Source organism: Prionailurus bengalensis, chromosome F2 (assembly GCF_016509475.1).
Source record: "Prionailurus bengalensis isolate Pbe53 chromosome F2, Fcat_Pben_1.1_paternal_pri, whole genome shotgun sequence".
Lineage (NCBI taxonomy): Eukaryota > Metazoa > Chordata > Mammalia > Carnivora > Felidae > Prionailurus > Prionailurus bengalensis.
The window spans coordinates 70,675,886-70,700,137 of NC_057353.1; the positions used below are offsets into that span (position 1 = coordinate 70,675,886).

The window sequence follows — 24,252 nt, forward strand, 5'->3', positions numbered from 1 at the left end:
CAGGTTTGCAAGGAAGGTAAAGTGAGATAATGAACAGGCACCACTCAACGTGTGGCACATGGCTCTCATTCTGAGAATGGTATTCTCCCAACACCAACCCCAGTTTCCCCCAACGAGTGCAATGAAGCATATTAAGAAGCTTATGTTGGTCTACCTATCTGATCCACTCCAGAGAACCGAACTTCAATTCCAAGTATGGCTCCTGGGCTTAAATTCAGTTACGATAATGTTTCTGTCCCAGGTCCTTCCAGAGTGTTAACGGGAGAAGTGGAGCGATTATGGTTCCTTTGTGCACCATGAGCTTTTGTTAGCTGCTGTTCTTGAGCTGGGTGGTGGGGAACTACGTGATAATTGGGTGCAAACCACAGCAAAAGCGCGAAGAGTCAGGGAATGCTGGACACAGGGTGGGTCTTCCGCAGAGGTGTGCCGATAACCGCTGGTGTTGCCAGAATGCCCTCCATGGAGAGTCAGTCCTTTTGTTTCAATCATTGCTGGATGGAATAAAAATAAGAACAACCGTTAACTCCAGCAGTCATTTAAGCGGGTCGAGTTCAATACTAACATCCAAAACAATTATGGTAGTGAGTGACCAGCACTATGATCAGGTCTCAGGAGGGTGCTTTCTGGAGACTGGGTGGCTGAGTGTCTAGTGAGCCAGATGCTGCAGAAGCCCTGGGGAAGGGGCAAGTTTGGCCAGTGGAGGGGCAAGGACAAGGACAGTTACACAACAGAGCTCCCAGAGTGAACTGTTATCTGTGTCTAATCTGTCCTCCCCTCCCCGCTCCACCTACACAGATGTGCCCTTTAAATATTTATTTGCCCACCTTTGTGGTATGTGCTAGACTTTGTCTCAAAAGTCAGCTTGATCCCTTTGAAGGTGTTTACTAATTAGATCAGCCTGGGAAGTTAGGCAACTTCAGATAAATTTATCCTGTGTGAGGTAGTCCCTGGGCACAAGACCCCTAAACAGCCTGGGGGGGGGGGTCAGCTGCCGCTTTCCTGCTTCCTTCCTTTACTGGAGGAAGTCCTAATGATTGCCCAATTAAGCTGAATGGCACTGCCTCTTTTTTTCTGCCATTAGCCCCTGACACAAGTCTGAGGCAGGCAGCAGAGTGGCTGGAGCCAGAAGGCTAAATGCTCTTAGCAAGCACGATTATGGATCAGTTGCGTGCTGGGCTCACTTTGACATAATCCACACGAAATTCTTGCTTAGTGAGACAGCATCTGGGCCGTAGGTATTGACTCGATTGTGAGCTTGGCTTGAAAGGGAAATTGCTGCTGCAGTAATTCAAGTTCAATAGACCCGCAGGTCACTGCCCTCAAATATTTAAAAATAATATTTGCTTCAGGAGAATTTGGGCACGTGCATGAGTGTATGTGCGTGGAGCGTGTGTGTGTGTGTGTGTGTGTGTGTGTGTGTGTGTGTGTTTGGGCATATACATCCAGCTGAAAGAGCTTCTAGAAGAGGTGAAACATAAAGTGAGGGGGAGAACTTTATTATGCTGGGTCCGAAGGCAGCCTCAGTGTATGTATGGTCAGATTCATCTGATTCCCTTCAGTCACCTCAGCTATTGTCACCGTTGTGATAGGCCGGGAGAGAAAGACAGCTGATGATGGCTGCCGGGACTGCCTGTCTTAGGTCTCAGAGGATCCCCTTAGAGAGTTTTGCTTCAAACGCCTTTGCTTGTTCCAAGAGTAAGGCCAAGTGCTTCCTGCTCTGTGGAGCCCCCTGGGAGAGCCTGAGAGCATGTAGAGTGATGCCTGGCAGCCTGTGACAAAGCCATGGGTGTCCATGGGCTTGGCCTGGCATAGCCTGCCTCTCCCGGACAGAGCCAACAGCACTGCTCTCTGTTTCTGGGAGCCCTTGTTCACACGTCTGCCACAGTTCGTAATTAAGATTGTTAATATGCTTACCATGAAGCTGGGAGTACCTTAGCCTTGTAACATAGCACTGTGACCTATGCCTGGGTCCACAACACATATCAAATAACCAAACGGACACATTTCACAGGGAGAGCTGAGTTTCTTCTTGATGTTACTAAAACATGCCACCTCTCTCAATCAAAAGGAATGCAGTTTGCCTGAAGTTAGCATTGGACAAAGAGACTGGGGGCCGCATGGTGTCAGAGGACACAGCCGGCCATGTCAGCATCTGTCTGTCCCTGGGAGATTTGAGTTTCTGTCTGGGGAGGGCAGCTTCCCTTTTGATCCTCCTGCCACCATCACGCCGTCCTCCAGTGTTACGCTTGCTGATTTAACACTTTGGCCCTGAGGTGCTCCGCCCCCGCCCCCCCCCCCCCCACCTTCCCGTGTTTCTGTCATTTGGGAGTAGCTCTTAGTAGTTAGAATCTCTAGGGTCAAACCACCTGAATCTGAGTCCCATCCCCCCATGAACAAGCTGTGTGACCTTGGGAGGGCTACTCATTTCTTTGCAGGTCCTTGCCCGCTTCCTCAACACTAAAGTGGGGTTCTTGAGGTTGAGAGGCTAAGCAGAGATCTTAAGGGAGCGTCTGACTTAGCATAAATGCTCAGGATTGTTAGCTATTTCTTCCGGCAACGTGAAAATGATCCCGTCCATCTTGGCAACAGTGTGTGTGTGTGTGGGGGGGGGTTGGAGATAATGGATACAAAGTGTCTGGCCCCCAAATGGTAGTTATGACTATTGTTATTATTAGCTCCCCCAAACAGATCAAAATATAGAAAGATTTGATCACTTCCTAAGGGATCGCACAAAGAAAGTGACCCAGTATTCAGCTTTGACCTTGACATCTCCTTCCCTGACTAGTTCACTGTTAAGAATTACAGATCTCATACACTTTTGAGAAGATCACCAGGGAACAAAAGACCCAGGAAGAAAATCTCTCTCTCTCTTTTTTAACGCTTAATTGCTAAGATACACACCCTTTCTCTTGAGGGACTGACCACAGGAGGGATTTTCTGCTTCGAAAAATATCTTCTCCCTTACTCTAAAGGCTTCACCTTTGCCTAACTTTATTATTCTTATTATTCTTATTATTATGTTTATTTTTATTTTTGAGAGAGAGAGAGTGTGTGTGACCAGGGCAGGGGCAGAGAGGGAGACACAGAATCAGAAACAGGCTCCAGGTTCTGAGTTGTCAGCACAGAGCCCTACGCTGGGCTTGAACCCACAAACCTCAAGATCACGACCTGAGCTGAAGTCGGACACTTAACCTACTGAATCACCCCTGGCTAACTTTAGAAATGCCAAGTTTTTGGGGCACCTGTGTGGCTCAGTTGGTTAAATGTCCGTTCGGCTCAGGTCATGATCTCACGATTTATGAGTTCGAGCCCCACGTCAGGCTCTATGCTGACAGCTCGGAGCCTGGAGCCTGCTTCGGATTCTATGTCTCCTGCTCTCTCTGCCCCTCCCCTGCTCATGCTCCGTCTCTGTCTCTCTCAAAAACAAATAAACACTAAAAAAAAAAAAAAAGAATTGAAGAACTGCCAAATTTTAAGGCAATCCTATCACCATGATAGCAACTATACTCTAAGCCATCCCAATACCTCATGCCACGGGATTTTATTATATTAGTAATATACACATTTGTGGATATATCACCATAGTAATGTTTTATTTTTGAACAAAAACATAATACTACTCTAACAGCTGTTTTTTGATCTTCTTTTCTGTACTTCATAATATATTATAAATTTCCTGCCAGATCAATGAAATGATTTTTACACCATTTTGAATACCTGCTATTATATAATATGATTATTCCATAATGACCTTAACAAAACCCCTATTTGTAGACATATAAATTGTTTCTAATGTTTCCTCATTGTAAACAACACTGTGATGAATATCCTTATACTTTTCCAGTTTCACATCTAATTGTTAGCATAGAATAAGTCATCGGTAGTGGCATTTCTGTTTAAAGGGCATGCACTTTTTGAGGCATTTGATAAATTCTGCCTAGTTGTCCTTTAAAAGCCTTTACCAAGTCGATCCCCAAATAATCTAGAACAGCTTTCCATTAAAAAAAAAAACTTCTTGGCACGTATAAGGAAGGATAATTTAGGCACACATCAGCAAGGGCAGAGGGCAAACAGAAGAATCTGCTGGAAGCCAACTCCCATGGGGGCTTTAGTTGCCCAGAGAGCTGAGGGGAACAATGTCTTTGTACCATTTTCACCCATGGGTACCACTGAGATGCCCCATATGGCGGGAGCAGCTCCTGTCTGTAGGAGTTTTCACACGTCCCAGTGACACTGGATTGTGGTTTCAGAAAGAAGCCATTTTTCTTAGGAAACAAGGCTAGGCGGTGGTGTTGGCAGGGGACCAGAGAAAAGGCAGAGGTGGTGCAGGTGAAGAGGTGTGGGTTTTTAGTGGGATGTCACCAGCTGTTGTGACTTAAAACTCAAACACAGCCTTCAGGTGACAGTCTCGAAGAAGTTACTAGTTATGCTGAAGGCTGACCAGAAATCCTTCCTCCCTTGTCAGAGGAACTCAGCGGGTCTGAATGAATCATCATGAAGAAGCATAACTTGTTGAGGCTTCCCAAGACATGGAAAGGAATCTGGCCGACCTCTGTGTTGAAGCTTTACGAGACAGGTGGGTGCAACCGCTGATCTTTACGAAGGCGACTGTGGCTCAGAGTCCTGGGACTCCTCTGTGCCCTGTAAAGCTTTTATGAAACCTCTGTCATGCCCTTGGTAGGTCCTGTGTCATGAAGAAGGATGCTAAGCACAAGGAATATGCCATATATGACCTCTTCTAGGTTTCTGATCCTTCCAGGGAGGGATCTCAGCACTTTTTGGCTCTTGTCAAGAAACCAAATGGCTGAAACTAAGTGAATTGTTCCCAGTGGTAAGATCTTGTTTGGGGAGAAGGGTGTAGCTTTATATAATTCTGGGGCTTATTGGCTTGAGTGAGAACTTCCTGGCATCTGCTGGAATTTGTAAGTGATGATGCAGGGAGGGAAGTGGAGAAGTCAAGGCATTTACTGACCTAACACAGGCTTGTTAAAAAATACCAATTACATATATGCAGTGTCTCTGCATTAAAAAGAAACTATACACTGTCAGGAGAGAAAATGGGTTATTATTCACGGCTAATTCTTTTAGGTAAACATGGGAGTGTTCATACTTATGGCAAAGAGAAAAGTTTAGTAGAGATTCATGCAGCCCCATCATATATTTCTTGGGGCATCTATCTAGCAGTGGGACTTACTAGGTTTTGATTTTTCTCTATATTTCTCTTTCTGTTTTCCTCATCTCTTGTCTACCATATGGGAGGATAGAAAACAACGACAATGAACAAAAAACAAATAGGACTTGGAATCAGATTACCTAGAGTCAAGTCACTGTGAGATGTTTGGCTTCTCTGAGCCTCACTTTTCCCATCTGCAAAATGGACACAATGAGACCTGCTTTGCTGTGTTTGTTCATTCACCACAGGTTAAATTGAGTATCAATGAACCAGCTAGCAAAAAGATGAAACATTGGCTCCAAAGCTTAACATGGCTCAGTTTTTTAGATTTTTACTTTCTGTTTTAAAAACTCTTCTGTGGGCGCCTGGGTGGCTCAGTCGGTTGAGCGTCCGACTTCGGCCCAGGTTATGATCTCGCGGTCCATGGGTTCGAGCCCCGCATTGGGCTCTGTGCTGACAGCTTGGAGCCCGGAGCCTGTTTCAGATTCTGTGTCTCCCTCTCTCTCTGACCCTCCCCTGTTCATGCTCTGTCTCTCTCTGTCTCAAAAATAAATAAACATTAAAAAAAACTTTAAAAATAAAAATAAAAACTCTTCTGTTGTTTCTCCTGACTTAATCTCTACTTCCAGACAAGCATATAGCGTCTTTAGCTGCTCTGGTAGATTTATGGATTTTTGAATTTGGAGGTTATTAGAAGATTGTGTCCCTTTGTTCTTGATGCAAACTACCAATCAGGAAATAATGCAGGCATTAGAATCATGTTCTTTTCCTTTTAGAATGTCCTTTTCATTGTCCAAGCTTTCTGTGGCTTTTCTATTTCAATCTGTATTGCCCAGACTGCTAATGGGATAGGCTCCTAACTGGTGTCCTTGATTTGTTCTTTCCTTGCCAGCCTAACCTATACATAATATTTATTCATTCACTTAGCAAACATGTTTCATGTATCTGACAGTTTCCACCAACTCTAGTGGGTGCTGGACATGTGCCTAACTCGCTCAAATACCTCCCTCAGATTCGCGTCTCTATTAATGTAAATATCAAGCCCCTTAACCTAGAGTTCAAAATCCCTGCGTAAAACTGTTTCAACCTGCTTTTTGATTCTCTCTGTCTCACGACCTACATCAGCTCTCCACGTTAGCTGGGCCGATCTCCTCCTTAGCTTTGCAGATGTCCTTCCCCCTTCCAGGAATGCTCTCTTGTCTCTATTTTATTTATTCCAACCTAAGGTTCAGTGCTGAGCCCAGATGTTAATTCCCCTGTGGAATATTCAGACTGTGCCTCCTTGGGACCCTTGTCACTTAATATCTGAGGCCATATAATTCAAATGGCTGTGTAGCTTTTCAAGCATCCAGGAAGACAGTAAGATTTCAAGGCGGTTGAATGAAAACATAGAAATATCTTGACTCCTTTGTTCTTGCATCATCCACAGGACCTCATACCACAGTGTCCTGCTCAACAAACACGTGTCTGTTTGTTGTTTGAGCCATGTAACAAAACATAAAAACTGGAACTAATGCACTGTTAGAATTATCCCAGTAGCCGATTGCTTCCCTCTCTTTTTTGGGGATGACTTCAGATGCCAACTTGGTTCAGACCCTTCCTTATCTATGGTGTCCTCTCCAACCTGGCTCCCATCATTCCTTCATCCCTCTTCAAAGTCCTCTTGCTATGGAAATACAGGGTCACAGGGGCTAGTAGCATTAGGGAGTTTCTACTGTTTAAAAGAAAAAAAGCTGATGCTTTGCCGAGGTATCTAGATCTGACTTACAATTCTGACTGTAAGCAGAGCAACCCTGGAAAAGCTGTCTTGCCTCTCTGAGTCTCGGGTTCCTCTTCTGTAAGATAGAATACATAAAACCTCTTGCAGGGGCAGTTGCAAAAAATAAATATGATAATATACATATATAGCACTCATTGCTCTGCTCAATTCATACTAAATGCTTATTTAATCATTGATGTGATTGATATTCACCATAGATACTAGAGTAGTCCACATCCTCTTTGCAGGAACCATTGGATTTATAAGGATGCGTATCAATCCCATGTGTGGTAGGCTCTCATAGATTTCATTTTGGGAGCTGGCCATATCCAGCCTTCCCTGCTGGTATAGGATCTCTTCTGTTTTGTAGTCATTTTTTTAAATGTTTATTTATTTTTGAGAGACAGAGAGACAGAGCGTGAGCAGGGGAGGGGCAGAGAGAGAAGGAGACACAGAATCCGAAGCAGGCTGCAGGCTCCGGGCTGCCAGCACAGAGCCCAACCTGGGGCTCGAACCCATGAACTGTGAGATCATGACCTGAACTGAAGTCGGACACTCAACCAAGTGAGCCACCCATGTGCCCCTCTTTTTTTTTTTTTTTTTTTTTTTTTTTTTTTTTGTAGTCTTGTTGGAGAGTAGTGGCCTCTCCCTACCACAGACATCAGACAGCTTAGACTCAGCCCTCATCCCTAGGCTGCCAGAGCTGAGCAAATGTCTTGGCTTGGCCAGTTGGATGTTTCTGCAACCTGGCTTCTCAGGCTTGGGATCCTGGTGGTATGACTTCTGCTTTTGGGATTTTGAAGTCTGAGTGTATGTCCAAAGCTGAACGGTCACTTAGAATTCATTCACAACAATGAAGGCAGCTTTGATGGTGTGTTTGGCTGTGTTCTTCCTTCTTATGATATCGCTGTTGAGTTTCCTCCTCCTTAATCATCCAGACCACTGGGGTTCTTGTATTCTAAGGTCCAGTTGCTGTGAGCCTCATAAGCTTCCAGGAAGTCACTATCTGACCACTGCCCCCCCCAACATCTCCAGTTTTTCTCCATACATAATATGAAACCGAGAACTGAGAATGACATTCTGTGCATCTCACGTACTTCTTTCAGTGACCAAGACTCCACAGTGCACTAGGCTGATCTTCAGTCCCACCCCCATGGTGGCTGAGTGGGTTCTTCTGCCCCCCTCATCCTTGTCGCTTGGTTTCCACTGTTTACTTTCTGAACCCTGAAAACAGAAAGAAGGTTGAGCTGCCCTCTAGCTAAGCCACTGGCTTTCACATCACCCCCGCTTCTGCCTTTGCAGAGTGGCACCGCTCACCTTGAATTGTTACCATGTTTCAATACTTCACTCCTGCCTAGGAAGGGTGGCTCAGCCAATGAAACTCTGCACCTTTTCTTTCAACATCAGAACTTGTTTTCAGGAGACATCGGTTCTCATCCCACGTTGGCTGCTGATTCTCTTTATGTAACCCAGTTTAGCTCTTCGTCCTTCAGTCTTCTTCCCTCTAAACTAGGCTAGGTAGCAGCTGGAGGGGCAGTCTGGGGCAGAAATGAAATGATTGTCATGCCGGCATCTTTGTAAAGCAAGACTGATGTGGTGATGATCACCACATAGTGCTATGAATATTTTTCACAATAACAGTGATAATAAAATCAATGGTGAGAATATTAGGAAAGACTGGGTGGCTTTGTGGGGTTTGGTTATTAATGGCTGAGGACTGCATTGATTGGCAGTGGCGGGGCGGGGGGATGGCTAGGGGCTGGGGCCAAGCTACCATTTTTCTTAATCACGTAGTGACCTCTTCTGGGGAACAAAAGAGGCAAGCAGGGCCTCAGCACTGGGGGACCCCTTACACATCTGCTCTGAGGCAAGCAATGATAGCACAGATGGTCCCAGGGGAGAAACTCTCAGGGTAGATGTTTTCCCTGGGCAACCAAATGGAAAACAAAAACAAATGAACTGAAACTGAAAATCATTTGCTCAGGAGCCCTCCCTGAGAGAGATATCATAGAGCTGGTCAAACTTTGGGGACCCATTCCATACCTTGTGGTGAGGCCGTGGTCAGGTAAGCTGTCCACAACCAGGAACGTAAGATCAGCCTTGAGGGAGAATGGCTCAAAACAGGTCCAGATGGGAAATGTACTTTTGTGTATTCCTAAGTGGAAGAGAAAAAAAAGACTATCTCAGATATACAAAGCTAGGTTCAGAGTGAGGTCTAGTAGAGGAAGTGGCTTTTGCTCAATGGTCCTTTTTTGGAGGCAGGAGAGGGGCAAGCCTTGCCAATTGGACTGAGAGTAAGACAAACCAGAAGAATGTTTGTTTGTTTGTTTGTTTTCTCCAACAAATGTCACCATATTCATCTGTTACTTCAGACTCTTGGAAGGAGAAAGAAGAACCTCCAGTAAGCCTTCTTGGTGACTCTAGCTACTACTGCAGTCCCCTTCTCTGGGTGCCTGCAGGACTTAAGCTGGGTTAGATGGCGGAGCATTTGATCAGACCTGGTCTGTGTTGGGCTGTCCTGTGCTACACATTCCCAAGAACGCAGCCTTGTCCATGGCTTCCACATAAACTCGTGGGCAGCAAGGTGCAGGTTGATGGGAATCCTATTGTCCAACCTCTTGTTGGATGGAGTCAGAAGAACTGGACTCGGAGAGAGGAAGGATCTTACCCTAAGTCCAGGGACAGAAGGATGAGACTCAGATTAGAATGGAGTCCTCCAACCAGTTAACAGTCATGCCCCCCCACTTCCCTCCAGCCCCCCCTGCATACTAATTGACTAGCTTTATTATTAATGCTTGTGTACTAGGTTGACTAACAGTATGGTAGCTACAATTTGCTAAGTGACTACCGCATGCGAGTCTCTGTCCATTCATTTATTTAGCAAAGATTTGTTGACTATAATGTGCTAGACACTGGAGATAAGGGTAGTGAGGAAACAGTTAAAATCTCTGCCATTGCCAGTGATCTCATCTACAAAGATAAAATGAAAACTGCAATCACCAAAGCCCAGGGATCGATGCTGTAAGGGGCCGCCATGATAGGGTGGAGCCTTTACTCCAGGGAGAGCTTCTATAAGGAGGTGGCCACTGTATTCATACAGTTGCTGGGGCCTCACATCCCTGGGCTATCCTTACCTCCTCTGATTTTCTTACACCCTGCATCCTCCACCAGCAAATCTGGTTGGCTCTGCATCTGAAATATGTCTCACCAGTTGGTGCCATCCCTCTTTGTCCACACACCCCCAGTCTCTTGGGTGCATTGCTGGGACATGATCTCCATGCTTCCACTCTTGCCTCCTCACGATCAAATATGTTCAGACAATTTGGGGCCATAACTTTGTCTAGGTCTTATTCAGGAGAACTTCTCAGAGGCTTTCATTTATGAAAATGCTAATCAATATGCTGAATCTCCAAGAATAGAATAGAGTAGACAGCATATTGCAAACATATTTGGCCACAGCATGTTTTCTTATGGAGTATTTCACACAACTGCCGTCCCATAGAATGCACTCTGGATAACCCAGAAAATGTCTGTGAAAAGATATCATATAAAATTATTATTATCCCACATGATGACCCAATGGGGTACAGAGACACTCACAACAGTTTTGTTGAACTGGGAGTCAGGTTGAGTAAGTTTTAGCTGCAGTTAGCTACTTTTGAGCTCTGTGGCCTTGGGCAACTTATTTAATCATTCTGAGCCTGGTTTCCTCATCTGCAAAATGCAGATAATAATTCCCGTCCTGTCAACTTTGCCAGGACGTTTGGGAGAATCCAATGAGATGATGGACGCTAGAGAAGGGGGCATCCCTTTGCCCCGCGAAACCGAAGCACACCCAAATCCAGTGCCGTTACTGTGCTACCAGGGAGGCCTGGACAAACGTTAGTATTTCTGGTTACACCATCTCTGCATTTAGTCATGATCAAAGAGCAATAAATTAACATTTGGCTTATTTACTTGAGCAACTGAGAGTAAAAACCCAGGGAGTTGCTGGCCATGGGCTAGAAATCAAACAAAACAAAGAATTAATTGGAACTAAGGCTGTACAGAATGCCAGTCTGTGCCATGCACGGGAACAGGAAAGAAAAGCCAGGTGCCTGGACAGAGGATGTAAAGAGCAGGGATTGTGTGAAAAGTCTCAGGAGGTAAGAGAACTTCTAGAGAGAAGCTATGAGACTGTAGCTTAAAGATTGATTATCATCTCCACTAATGGTGTTGACACGGTGCCCTACACCGAGTCACTGAATGGCACTGGGGGTGGTAACTCAGTGAGGGTCAGTGGGGCAGTGTGGCAACTCCTAACTGGCAAAGCTCTGAGTCTTTGTAAGGTGCCCATTCAGAGTACCTGGTTCAGACCAGGTCCTCAAGCTCTGCTGATGTCTCCTTCCGGACCCAAACGCTGCCAGGTTCTCTTTTCTCTGGGGCTTCGGGCTATGACCGACCAGGTGAACTTGGGCTAAGGACACTGAACTTCCAGACGAATTCACACTCGACAAATACAACTTGTGTTTCTGGGCCAAGCCTCTGTTGGTGATGATGACAAAGACGATGATAGTATTAATAATGGTCATAAAAAATAGAACATCCAGGGGCGCCTGGGTGGCTCAGTCGGTTAAGCGTCCGACTTCAGCTCAGGTCACCATCTCGCGGTCCGTGAGTTCGAGCCCTGCGTTGGGCTCTGGGCTAATGGCTCAGAGCCTGGAGCCTGCTTCCGATTCTGTGTCTCCCTTTCTCTCTGCCCCTCCCCCACCCATGCTCTGTCTCTCTCTGTCTCAAAAATAAATAAAAACGTTAAAAAAATTAAAAAAAAAATAGAACATCCATATGGAAGCTTAGAAAGTCACTCATATCCAACCCCCTCAAGGGGGTTGGATAAATAAATAAATGGCCGGTGTTCTTTCATTTTGTTATGTGCCCACTTATCAGGAAGTTTAAATCCAAAGTACTTTCTCCACCTACCCCCAAACCTTAAGATTGAGGCAACAGTGCCCCAGGCAAGAACTCAATCGAATGAAAAAGGTTTCTGTTTGCACAAAGTTGTTTACCAGGATTACTAAGCAAACAGGAGAAATGGAACAAAATGATAAAAACAATCTTTGGTGCTTTCCTGTGGGATTTTCTGAGGTCTTTCAAAGCATGTCCAGTGACTGGTGAAATTGACTTCTTGGAGGAAAGAGAAGAGGAAGGAAAGTGAACACATTATCATGAATCTTGTCTCCTGTGGGTTTTATGGCTGTAGCTGACGGTGGCTGCTCCCAGCCTTTGCTGAACATTAGTTTTTTGGTGTGACCTGTGTGGTTGGGTACATAGGCCAGTGGTGTTCCCTGGAAACATGGGTAGGCTGAGGCCAGGGAAAGCTGATACAGTGGAGTGTCCTGGCCTTTCTCAGAAATGAGGGTTCTCTAAGTAAGAGTCCAGATGGTAGTACAACCAGGGGGGTTATCAGCAGTGGCACCTGAATTGCCTGGAGCAGGAAGGGACACAAATATTTAGGTAGCTGCTGGGTTTCTCACAACTAGGAGAATCTCAGCTTATGAAAGAAACTGGCAGCTCATTATTGTCCCCACTGAACAGATGAGGAAACTGAGTCTCAGAGATTACATTGAACCTGTTTAAGCTTACCCAGCCCCCACCCGGGAGAGCCTGGATCCAAATTCAGACCATCTGATGCCATGTCCTGAGCTTTTTCCCTACAGTGAGGATCTGAGAAGCCTGACCTTTTCCACGTCACCCGCCCGCGATTCAGTGTGTTTGGCTTGTTGTCATTATCTAATTACTGGTTTGCTCTGAAGCTTGCCTTCATTTCTGGGCAGCTCCTGGGATAGAGACACATTCAGTAGTGACACTAGATGTCGTTTCTTGGGGTTGAAGAGTGACTCAGAGTGAGAAGATGGGTTCAATGACCCAAGGGGCCTTAGAACCCCTTGAATTTTGACAACTCACAAACAGAGCACTTATGAAGTGTCAGGCAGAAGGCTGAAGTCCCTCAGCAGGAGCTCGCCCTTCCTTGCAATAATCTTAGGAAGTACACATCATTGTCATATCCATTTACAGATGAAAAGACTGAGGCTTACCGAGATTGACTTGTCGAAGCTTGCATAGCCAGAAAGCAGAAGAGCTGGGAATTAACTTGAGGTAGTCTGAGCACTTACTCCTGACTCTGAAAATACTTGTCGAATATTAAGTTGTTCTCAAAGAGGTCCTCCGACCAGCATTGACATCAACCAGCAATGTGTTAGGGATACTGAATCAGAAACTCTGGAGGTGGGGCCCGGCCCTCCGGGGTCGTAGCAGCCTTCCATGTATCCTGATATGCACTCCCATCTGAGAACCCCGTGACTATGCTGAACTGCTGTGCTCTAAGGGAGAAAGGACTCAGAGTACTGTAGGTGCCAGGTGAACGTAGACTTGGGAAGATGCCTTTCCAGGATGGGCTGTTGTTTTGGATTGTGGACCACACCTGAGGGAATAGAACCAAGGCAAAAATCTCTCCAGAGAGGGGATTTGATGGGAAGAGAAGGGGGGATGGGGTGACCTCACAGCTACCTTCCAAGAATACAGTGTGTTTGTAGGACACGTGTCATTGATCCACTAAGGATCACTGAAGTCAAGTGACTTGGCCAAAGCCCTGGAACTAATGACAAGTGATGGAGTCAAAGTCAAGCCCCTGACTCCTTACAGGGCATTCTGTGTCTCCCCAGAGCATGGTGAGTCATAGACGTTTCAGTAACTCCCTCTGGATCATGAGAAGCTCTTCTCAGTAATGGTCACAACCTTCTCCTGACCAGATAACCTGGAGTGAGGGAAGAATAAAAAGGACAGCAGGGCTGGTGGTTCCAGGAGGGAGGAAATATGAAGGGAGAGATTCAGAGAGGGGCAGAGAGGAGACAGGGAGACATCATGTTCTGGGAACCCAGGACTATCTCCTCATCTTGGCCATCATCGTCACCATTTACTGGGCTGTAAATGCTCTAAAGTGGTGCCACACAAAACAGGGTAGCACAGCTGAACTTGACTTTGATTCCTGGCTTTGCTGGTGACCCTACACAGTTTATTTAACCTCTCAGAGATTGGATCCTCATCTACAAAATGAGAATCCTCAGAATTCTGGCCTCATAGGATTTGAGGGAAATTCTAAGGGAGTTAATGTATGTAAAACCCTTAGCAGATTGCCTGGCTCATAATAGGTGCTCAATAAATGTGCACCAGAGTTGGGAGTGTGGAAATAATTCCCCATTAATTTGCTTCCCAGGGATGGTGGTTAATGTCAGGAAGATATGCAAGTCTGGGTCAGAGCTGAATTCTTTTTTTTTTTTTTTAATGTTTATTTATATTTGAGAGAGAGAGAGAGAGTGTGAGCAGGGGAGGGGCAGAGAGGGAAGGAGACACAGAATCGGAAGCAGGCTCCAGCCTCCAAGCTGTCAGCACAGAGCCTGATGTGGGGCTCGAACTCACCAACCATGAGATCACAACCTGAGCCGAAGTTGGACGCCCAACCAACCAAGCCACCCAGGCGCCCCTAGAGCTGAATTGTTTGAGAGGATGTAGGGGGTGCTGAGGCTGCTACCAATGGATCACCTTATCTCTTTTTCGAGTACTTAGTGGATGATGAAATAAGAACATCTCTTTGAAAGTCCCCAAGTCATTCCCCTGTCCAGGGTGCTCCCACCCCTCAGTGCAGCCCTGACCCCACTCAGAATGGCCCTCAGGCCCTCTCCTTTCTCTTCCCCTTCCCTCCCTCCCTCCCTCTGGTTCCCTGGACATTGCCATGCAGACTTGCATCCCAGTTTTCAGTGGCAGCTCACATCTGTCCATAAGAACACCCACAGCCTACACCAGAACAACGGGGTGAGGGTGAAAGCTGTAGTGGGTCCCGAGAGGCGGGGCAACGTGCCGGCACCCAGGCCATCTCTAGCATTGAGAGAAGGAGGTTGTACTCTATATAATCTCTCGCTCTACCTCTGCCCATGTGACCAAGATGCTTGAGCTCATTCATAAAATAATAGGAAAAGCTAACTTTTGTTTGAGCAGTTCACTATATGCCAGGCATCAGTCTCAGTGTTTTATGTGTATTTACTCAAATAATGCTCAACATAACCCTCAAGTAGAACTACTGTTATAATCCCCATTTAAAAATGAGAAAATGCAGACACAGAGAGGTTGAGTCACTTGTCCCGGGTCACGCAGCTGGCAAGCAGGATTTAAATGCAAGCGTTCTAATGACAGAATTTTCCCTCTTAACCACTATGTGATGCTGCTTCTCCAAAGGGGACAGCAGGCATTCGTGACAGCAGAACAGAGGTCTTATTTCTAACATATATTTTGTTGAAATTGTATGAATGAGTGTTATTATTAACTTGGTTCTTAGAGAAGTGCGTATGAAAAAGGTAGTTTACAAGGATTTTCAAGGGGTCGGAGTTGGCTTTGGGATCAACTTTATTCCTGTGGCATAAAGGCCACAGGAAAAAAACACCCTGGGAGTTGTGATCTTGTCAACACACCCCCACCCCCACACCTCTGCTATCAGCAGAATATGAAAATGCCCATCTCAATATGCCTGGAAGGGAACAGAAGTCACCCAAATGGAACATGCAGAAGGTGGGGTGTGTGTTAAGGCCAGGAAGGGGTTGCCCCCTTACAGAGCGCACGGAGAGATTTGAGCCAATGCCTTCATGTTCGCTTTGGGTATTTCTCAACATCAGCTAGTGGAGCCAATTCTGATACTGCCATCTTCCACACTCCACCCCAATACACACTTGTGTCTAGCCAAATGTCTGCTGGACATCTGTCCCTGCAAAAGAGAAGCTCCCTTAAGAACCTAGCACACAGACTCAGTGTTTTATATTGCCATAATTTCACATGTAAAAGAATCACTAGAGACTGTATCAATCAGTTTTGCTGCGTAACAAAGAACCCTGCCCCCAGATCTCGGTGGCTTATAAAAATGAAGATTTATTTTCCGTTTACGTCGCAAGATGCCCACAGCTCAGCAGTAGTTGTGCTTCAGGCTGTGGGTTGACTAAGGGTCAGTTCCATTGGTCTTCTTGGTCTGTGATTGCATAGGAAGGAGCAGCCCCTATGTGCAGTGTGCTGTTCCGACAGAAGGCAGGAATGCAAGAGACTGACTTTTTAGGTACGTGGTCACCTTACACGTTTGCAGCCATGTGGCCCATAGTCCACAGGCCAGAGCCATTCAGTGAGCCGAATCTGACAGTAGAGTAGGAAAATCGACTGGCCCTGTGTGGCAAGGATGTGAAAGCATAATCCTTTTACAGAAGACTGGTCTGTAATCCAAATTATCACAGGGATTTTTTTTAAGCATGCAATTCAAGGGCCCTTCCTCAGCTATTTTAATTCAGTAGGTCAGGGTAAGTAGTAACACCAGGAATAATAATAATGAAAATAATAATAGTAATAATAATAAAGATGGGACACCTGGGTGGCTCAGTCGGTTGAGACTCTGCCTCTTGATTTTGACTCAGGTCATGATCTCATGGTTCACGGGTTCGAGCCCTGTGTTGGGTACAGTGCTGACAGCCCAGAGTCTTTTTGGGATTTTCTCTCTCCCTCTTTCTCTGCCCCTCTCCAATTCACACACACACACATGTGTTCTCTTTCTCTCTCTCAAAATAATTAAATAAACTTAAAAAATAATAAGGATAATGACCGATATTGTTTGCCTTTTATGAGTTTTATGAGCCAAAAACTGTGTTAAGTGTGCATGTATGATGTTGTTTAATCCTTATGATCTCCCTTTTATAGGTAAAAAAGAGAAGCTCAGACATGTTCAGAAACTTCCCCAGGTTACACAGCTAGTAAATGGTGGAGCAAGGGCATGGACCTGTGGAGTATAACTCCTGAGCACCCCAAAGTCTTCTGCTTCTCAAATATGCCAATTCTCTCCTGCCTCAGGGCCTTTGCACTTCCTTTCTCCTCAGCTTGAATGAAGTTTTCTCCCATTCATTCACTCATTTCTCAAGTTTCAGTAGAAACATCACTTCCTCAAAGAAGATGCCTGATGGACTCTCTTTGTGGGTCTCCTGGATTTTGTCAGCCTTATATGACCTTCTGTGCTGCGGCAACTCGCTTGATGGGGAGCCCAATCTCCTGTGCATCCTCTAGCCTCCTAACACCTCAAGCTGTCTCAGCTCTCCTCAGGGAAAACAGGAGATGGGAAGGGGCCAGCAGATAAATCTCTCTCTGTTCCTTCTCCCGGATGGGCTCTCCAAGACACGGTTGTCCCAGATGGCTCATCCATCTGAGCCATCAGCTCTATTTTCTTGCAAGGCTGGTGCCAGCTCTGTAAAACACCACCTTGCACGTGCTTTCCCTCGTTCCTTCACTTCCTCTTGTCCTTTTCTCTTGCTGCCCTAGACTGCCTCGCCCAAGAAAGCATTAGCAAGTGAGATTTACTGCTGGGTTTGCTCTCTTGGGAGCCCAACCTAAGGGACCCCTTCGCATCTAAACTTGACCACCCGTTTTTCTCCCTCCAGTACCCTAATCTTGTGTCTCACAGTGTTTTCTAGCACAACTACTCATCATATCTAATGTATGTGGTTATGTGGTTATCTGTTTAACAACAACCTCTCTCCCTCCACAGTAAGCTCCATGAGACAAAGATTACACAGTGTTGATTGCCATTGTGTTGCTTGTACTTAGTGGATGGCCTGCCCACAGCAGCTGCATAAATAATATCCAGAAATGAGTGTGCATGCCTGGGTTTGAATCCTTGTTCTGACTCTGTTACTTTGGCGAGTTACTAAAAATTCCTCAGCTTCGTTTTCCTTCTTTTTGTGGAAAAATGGAACGAGGTACCTACTTCAGACGTTCTGAGAACCAACGCTGGTGGTAAATGTAGATGTTCAATAACTGATAATAATTGCTGATATTATTAGGCAAGGCCAGCCCCCAGCAATCTTTTCCTGTAGGGGGCCAGATCGTAAATATTTTAGGCTTTGTGGAAGAGATGATCCCTGCCACCAATTCAACTCTGTTATTGTGTGAAAACAACCATAGATGATATATAAACAAATGGGTGTGTCTGTGTTCTAATAAAACTTTATTTACAAAAACAGGTGACAGGCCATATTTTGGCCCTCAGGTTGTAGTTTGCTGACCCCTATACTATACGGTCTGAGCAGTGTCAACGTAAAGGCTTGTGCTAAGTCATATCAACCGACTGCAAATATTTCTGAACTTTCTAGGCAAGGCTTCTCCCTTGATTTCTTCTCCGTGTTAAAGATAAGCAATAGTTTCCTGGCAGTGACAGTGTACTTTCAGGGAAACCTTATTCTCAGAGTGTGTATTTGTTTATAATACCTCTCCAACAGGTGTGAGCGGTAAGAGACCTACCGTATATTTTCTCTCCGACTCTTTGTTTCCTGGTAATGGTGCACCTTCTCCACGTACACGAAGCTAGTCTGTGGTGAGAAAAACCAGCATTTGGAAGACCGGAACTTCACTTGTCTCCTAAGAAGAACCTTACTTTTATGGTAAATGTTTTTAAAATATGTTGTTTCCTGCAAGAGATATTAGAGATAGTCTTTTTTTTTTTTAATTTGGTCAAGCCTTGAGAGAAGAGCAGATCTAGCCATCATCTATCTATCTATCTATCTATCTATCTATCTATCTCTATCTATAGATATATCTATATTGATATCGATATCAACATCAATATCGATATTGATATCGATGTAGCTATATATCTAATGGGGTCAAGAGAATAAGACAAGTGTGCTTTAGAGAAAACAGTAGATTTTTTAAGCTTTGCTATGTATCAGGTATGTGAGAGGGGCCAAGACACCACAGCTGATGGTTCATCAGGAACCACCCACAGGAAAATTGAGGTGCTATTAATAGGAGGAGAGGGAATTACAGATCGGAGCTGGGTGGGGCGGATATGAAGTGGCTGCCATATCTTACCCCTGTGAGCATCAGCGTGCCTCTCTTGTGCTGATGAAAAAAGATGTTGTAAAGGGCACCTTGCCCATTGCTTGGTACAAAATAGAGCTGGACTAAATCTCTTTTTTTTTTTCGTAATTATTAATAAAACAAGACACTCCACAAATCCTACCAAGGGTTAAGCCTACTTGAACTGATCACACGTTTGTTGGATTCTGATGCATATCACCTTGATGTGACATTGCAGACCCACGTTCCGCACATCTTTGTGTTCTCCCATCCTTGGAGTTTCGGTGATGACTCTCCTCACCGAAGGAGGTTGCAATGTGGCTGCCTCTGCTCTAAGCATCATGTCTTTTCAGGACATCTTTTCATGCAGGATGAAAGAAAGCAGGTGGCAAAAAGGGCCCCCTCCTTTACTTCCTTTGTGCTGGGGAAGGAAATCTTCTCCAGAAGGCCCCTTGCAAACTTCTCTTTATGTGCCATTGGCCAGAAATGTGTCACTCATCTGACCCTAAACTAATTGCTCCCAAAGGGGGTGTGGTAACCATGATTGTCTGAGAAGAACCATGATTCATCTACTGTGGCTGGAACTAGGAAAGAAGTGGCATGCTCACGGGCAGGGAGAGTCTGCCATATCTTTTTTGTCATTTCCTTCTCACGTCTATTTAGGTGACCAGTTCCTAACTCAGTGCCTGACCTAAAATAGGCACTCAGTATGGTTTTGTTGGGGGATGAGTAAGTAATACGTGAAGAAATAATGACTAGAATGTCCTCTCCTTGCCTTTTCCCCTATTTATTCTTTTTGTTTTCCTTATTTCTCCGAGTCTGAGAGAGGCAGCCCTGGAACTATTCTTGTCCATGCAGACGACTCTTCCTAAACTTGGTAGCACGGTAAAAGATGAATATCGTTCATCACACCGTCCATTTTCCGCCTTTGGTATGCGTTGGTCAGTGTGGTCAAGGAGAGAACAGGGGAGGGGAGGCTGGTGGTGTAATCAAGGACTGACTGCTCAGCCATGACCAAGCCTGTCCTCAGCAAGACAGGGAACCATCAAAGTCCGATTCCCTTCATTCCTTTGGGCAATTTCCTATGGGTGTTCAAACTTTTCTATTAGAGTGTCAGTAAAATGACAGCGAGCTGTGGAAAATATCAAAGAGAAATGGTGTGGAATGCAGCAAGCATCTTGGAAGCATTTGTTATCAAGTATGTAATGAGATAATTATAAACCTCTTTCCACTTAGCTCACAGACCAAAAGGTCTAATGCACACCCTTCCTATCACTTTTTAAATCTAGTTTGAATGAAGCACTGGGAAATATTTCTTTAAAGAGTGATCATTCTGGATTATTCATGATTTCAGTCTTGTTTCACGCCATTATTGGACCAAGGTGGGGACTTTGTGCTCAATTCTGGCGTATCTCTGGGAAGGAGAGAGGATGACGAGTGGTTCTTCATTCTGGGAGGCATCTGATCTCTATCACTTATTAGCTATGACATACTGGGCAAGTTGCTTAATAGATCCAAGCCTCAATTTTCTCATCTACAAAATGGGATAATAATTGAGGGTGGTTCTGGCACAGACACTGCACAAAGAAAGGGGTGCCATTAATGCTATCTGTCACATGCTATCGTCATCAGTTTGCCACTGAAATGACGCGCACGTTTTACAAAGACGGCTGTAGTTGTCTTTGAAAACAAGACTATGCCGTTTGGGAAAACCCAAAGTCAGTCCATCCAACAACAGCCAGCCAATTGTTGTGATGCACTGTTTGCATTCTTGGCATGGTGCCAGGTGCTGCGATTAGAATGTGTGAGGTGTTGCGGGGGGGCTTCATGTTGCTGAGAATGACTCTGACCAGTCAGTTAAGGGTGGTTAAAAAATGCCCATCAAATTTGATGCTTATTTTGCAGAAATGAAGGTCTTTGGGTTGAATCATGTCACCCAAAAGGGTCACTTCATATTGAATTGATTCTTTTTTAAAACATTTTGTTTTCAACATTTATTTATTTTGGGGACAGAGAGAGACAGAGCACGAACGGGGGAGGGGCAGAGAGAGAGGGAGACACAGAATCGGAAACAGGCTCCAGGCTCTGAGCCATCAGCCCAGAGCCTGACGCGGGGCTCGAACCCACAGACCGCGAGATCGTGACCTGGCTGAAGTCGGACGCTTAACCGACTGCGCCACCCAGGCGCCCCCATATTGAATTGATTCTTAATGGGTTCTGTCTTGCAGTTGGGTGTGAAACCAGGAGCATGTGCTGTGGCAGCATTGAGAAGAGGGATGTCAGGCTTCTCTAGACCTGTCCACCCACAAAGCCATTGTCACTTCAGGCAAGCCTCCTCACCATTCCGGGCCTCCTGCTCTCTAACACGAACATTTAAATACCCACCCACAGCATTTAGATGGTTATTGCAAGTAAAAGATGAAATGATTTCATTGTAATTATTATTATGGTTACTTACTATGGTCTCAGAGGAGAGTTCTTTAAGATGCTGGAACTCTCTTGGGTCCAGGAGCATGAGAATGATTGTTCTTCTATGACCAGTTCTTTCCAACTCTCCACATAAATCCAAACCAAATGCAAAAGGATATATTTAAAAACATTTCTTACTTGACCACCGGGAGCTCTGAATGGACTAGTGTAAAAGTTTGGGTCCTCTGAGAAGTACACACTAAGACAGGGTTAGATGCCTAAGAGGGTCATTGGAGGAAACACCTGTGAAGAGAAAGAGGGAGGAAGTAGGGGGAGGCAGGGAGAGACTTTAGACCTTGATGTAGGTCTCACACCTGTGAAAGGAGAGGAGGAAGGAAGGAGACCAGGCAGAAAGAGTCTGAAACTGAAGTACATTTCTAAGATCCAGTGTTTGGACAGAGACCAAATTGCCTATGAGAGCAGTTCTGTGCCCCAGAGAAATGAACCTGGGCTTATACCCTCGTCATGCTTAGTCATTGGCAGGGAGCAGTGTGTGGGAGGTGTGACCTTGGCATGAACACAGTGGCGGATCCAGCACTGGGACATTCAGTCAACTATGTTTCCCATCTCAGGAGACGTGAGCAGTACATTTTCATGGCTACCCAGCAAACTGTGAGACATTTCCTCCTTGAGAACACATCATAAGGACTTTGAAAAACAAACCAGAACATTTGTGATAGTATAGATTTTGCACCCCAAATCAATGTTCCATTCCCTTCTTTGACTTTCACTTCCCCCTCTGTTTCAGCTAGACCAATCATGTTGAAAACCCCACCCAGGTTTGTAGAGTTCCTCATTTGACAATTAAAAAAAATTTATGTGACTGAGTCACATGCGCTTCCTTTGTTTTATCTTTTCAATGAGTTGTTTTCATTTCTTGGGTTTTCTTTGATTTCATGTTTTTCCTATCTTTACCCATCCACCATCGCCTGTTCATACTGTATTGCTGATGCCTGATGTGGTATTTGTGGAATAAATGGACCAATAAATTAGTGAACGGGCTATAAGAGTCAAACCTTCTTCATGTCTGTGAGCTCCTTGGTGTCAGGGTCTTTGTCTTAGGGTGATGACATATAATGGAAAGACCATAGGTTTTGTTCTATGATTAGACACAAATCAGCTGTGTGATCTTGGGCAAATTGCACCACCTATGTGAGCCCAGGTTTCTTTTTTTGACCAATCAAGCCAATAATAGTATCTATCTCGTTGAAATGTAAATGACAGAGTGATAATAAATGTAAAGTTCTGGGCACAGTGTCCAGCACATTGGAGATGCTGAACAAATGACAGGTAATGAACGAATGGGTCTGAGGAATGTGTAACACATAATGTAATACATAATACATAACTCATTAGACTTTGCTCCTTTCCCCGCCCTCCTGAAAGTCCCTTGTCCATATCTAGTCACAAAGGATCCAGGCGAGAACAGGTAGATGGGTAAAGGATTGGAACATAGCAGCAAACAGGCCAGTGTTGAGTACTTACTGTGTGTGCAGCTACTGGGCTAATCACTGTGAGACGAGTGGAGATGACTGAGGTATACTCCACGTCCTCAAAGAGGTTGCATTTCAACATGGCATTAGGTGTTTGAAGGTATTGATGGATGGACACCTGAGGTGCAAGACAGCATCATTATAGGATGAATAGGAATAGTGTTTTGGAAAATGTTGAGCAGACTGGGATGTGGGGAAACAGAGGGAAAGACGTAGCTCGAAAGTTAGTTGAGAGGGGACTCCAACATGGCAGAGAAGTAGGGGGACCCCAAGTTCCCTCGTCCCTCAAACACAGTAGCGTTGAGACCAGAGGACTTGGAATTCCAAGAGTCCGGACTTCAGAGTGACAGAGACGTCTCCAGGAGCCCATGGGGACAACCTGGTGGGCCAATAGGTGCGTGATTGGGAACTGGGAGAGAGAAAACGGGCATAAGCACCACCCATAGGAAGGGGAGGGATTCCCTTCTGCGGACAGAGGGAAGAGAAAGAGAGGTTGTGCAAGTGTAGGACTGTATTTGGACAAGTGAGAAACCACAGACTGGGGGTCAGGAAAAAAACAAAACGGAGAAAGAGCCAATCTCTAACTGCAGGCTTTCTCCCGACTGGGGCTCCAGCTGCCCTGTGTGTGCACCTGCGGAGGAGGGGACCCAGCCCCGGGCTCAGTACCTAGCTCAGAGGTGCAGTCCGCAGTGGGAGAAAGCGATCCCCTCCCTGGAGTGCTGTGGGAAGAAGGTATATATCCGTTCAAAGGACAAAAGACCCTGCCTGCACCCGCCAGCCAGAAGGCCATTTATCTGTGGGGTGGAACAGCACTTCCCAGGAACTGGGTGGGATGCGGGGAGCGGGACCCTTTAAGACATCTGGGTCTGCATCCCAGATGAGGAGCCCCAGGAAGAGTGCAGGAGACTAAGGAAGGGGTGGGGAAAAAACCCTGGCCGCTGGAGCCTGCGGCACTGTGAGGACAGCTTGAACAGAGTGGTTTGGGACACATGGTCCTGGGAGGAGAGACTGGGGTCTTGACATTTTTCTCCCCATCACCAGCAAGGTGGGGCTTCAGGGAACAACAGCGGGGGCACGGTGGAGGGGGACCCCCTCCCCGCGCCTGGGAACTATGTATCTACCTGAGATCGACACTGACCAGACAGCCCCTCCTCCAGACCAGAGCTGCCACTGGATCCAAGGCACCCAGCGGGTTTGCATTTTCTGATTTAATTCTTGGACAATTCCTATTATACATATATGTACATATATATACCTTTTTCCCCCCTTCCCTTCTCTAGTCTGGTTATTCTGGTTGCGGGGCGTTGTTTTGTTGGTTTGTTTAAGCAAACATATTTAATCTATTCTCTTTACACCTGTTCTATATCTCCTTCTTTATTTTCCTCCCTCCCTCCCTCTCTCTTTCTCTCTCTCTCTGTATTAAGATATATAGTTTCAATGTCTGGTCA

At 45.5% G+C, this 24,252-nt stretch overlaps 1 long non-coding RNA gene across 20 annotated transcripts in view; it reads left to right on the forward strand.

Moving 5' to 3' along the window:
• LOC122495810 overlaps positions 1-24,252 on the forward strand; it is a 369,120-nt gene that overhangs the window by 326,481 nt on the left and 18,387 nt on the right. For 18 of the 20 annotated variants that reach the window (XR_006300594.1, XR_006300600.1, XR_006300601.1 and 15 more), the window contains 3 exons: positions 4,466-4,576; positions 18,263-18,424; positions 21,071-23,996. This is a non-coding gene — a long non-coding RNA (uncharacterized LOC122495810). The remainder of the gene's footprint in view (positions 1-4,465; positions 4,577-18,262; positions 18,425-21,070; positions 23,997-24,252) is intronic. The other 2 variants (XR_006300599.1, XR_006300590.1) reach the window with 2 other exon arrangements.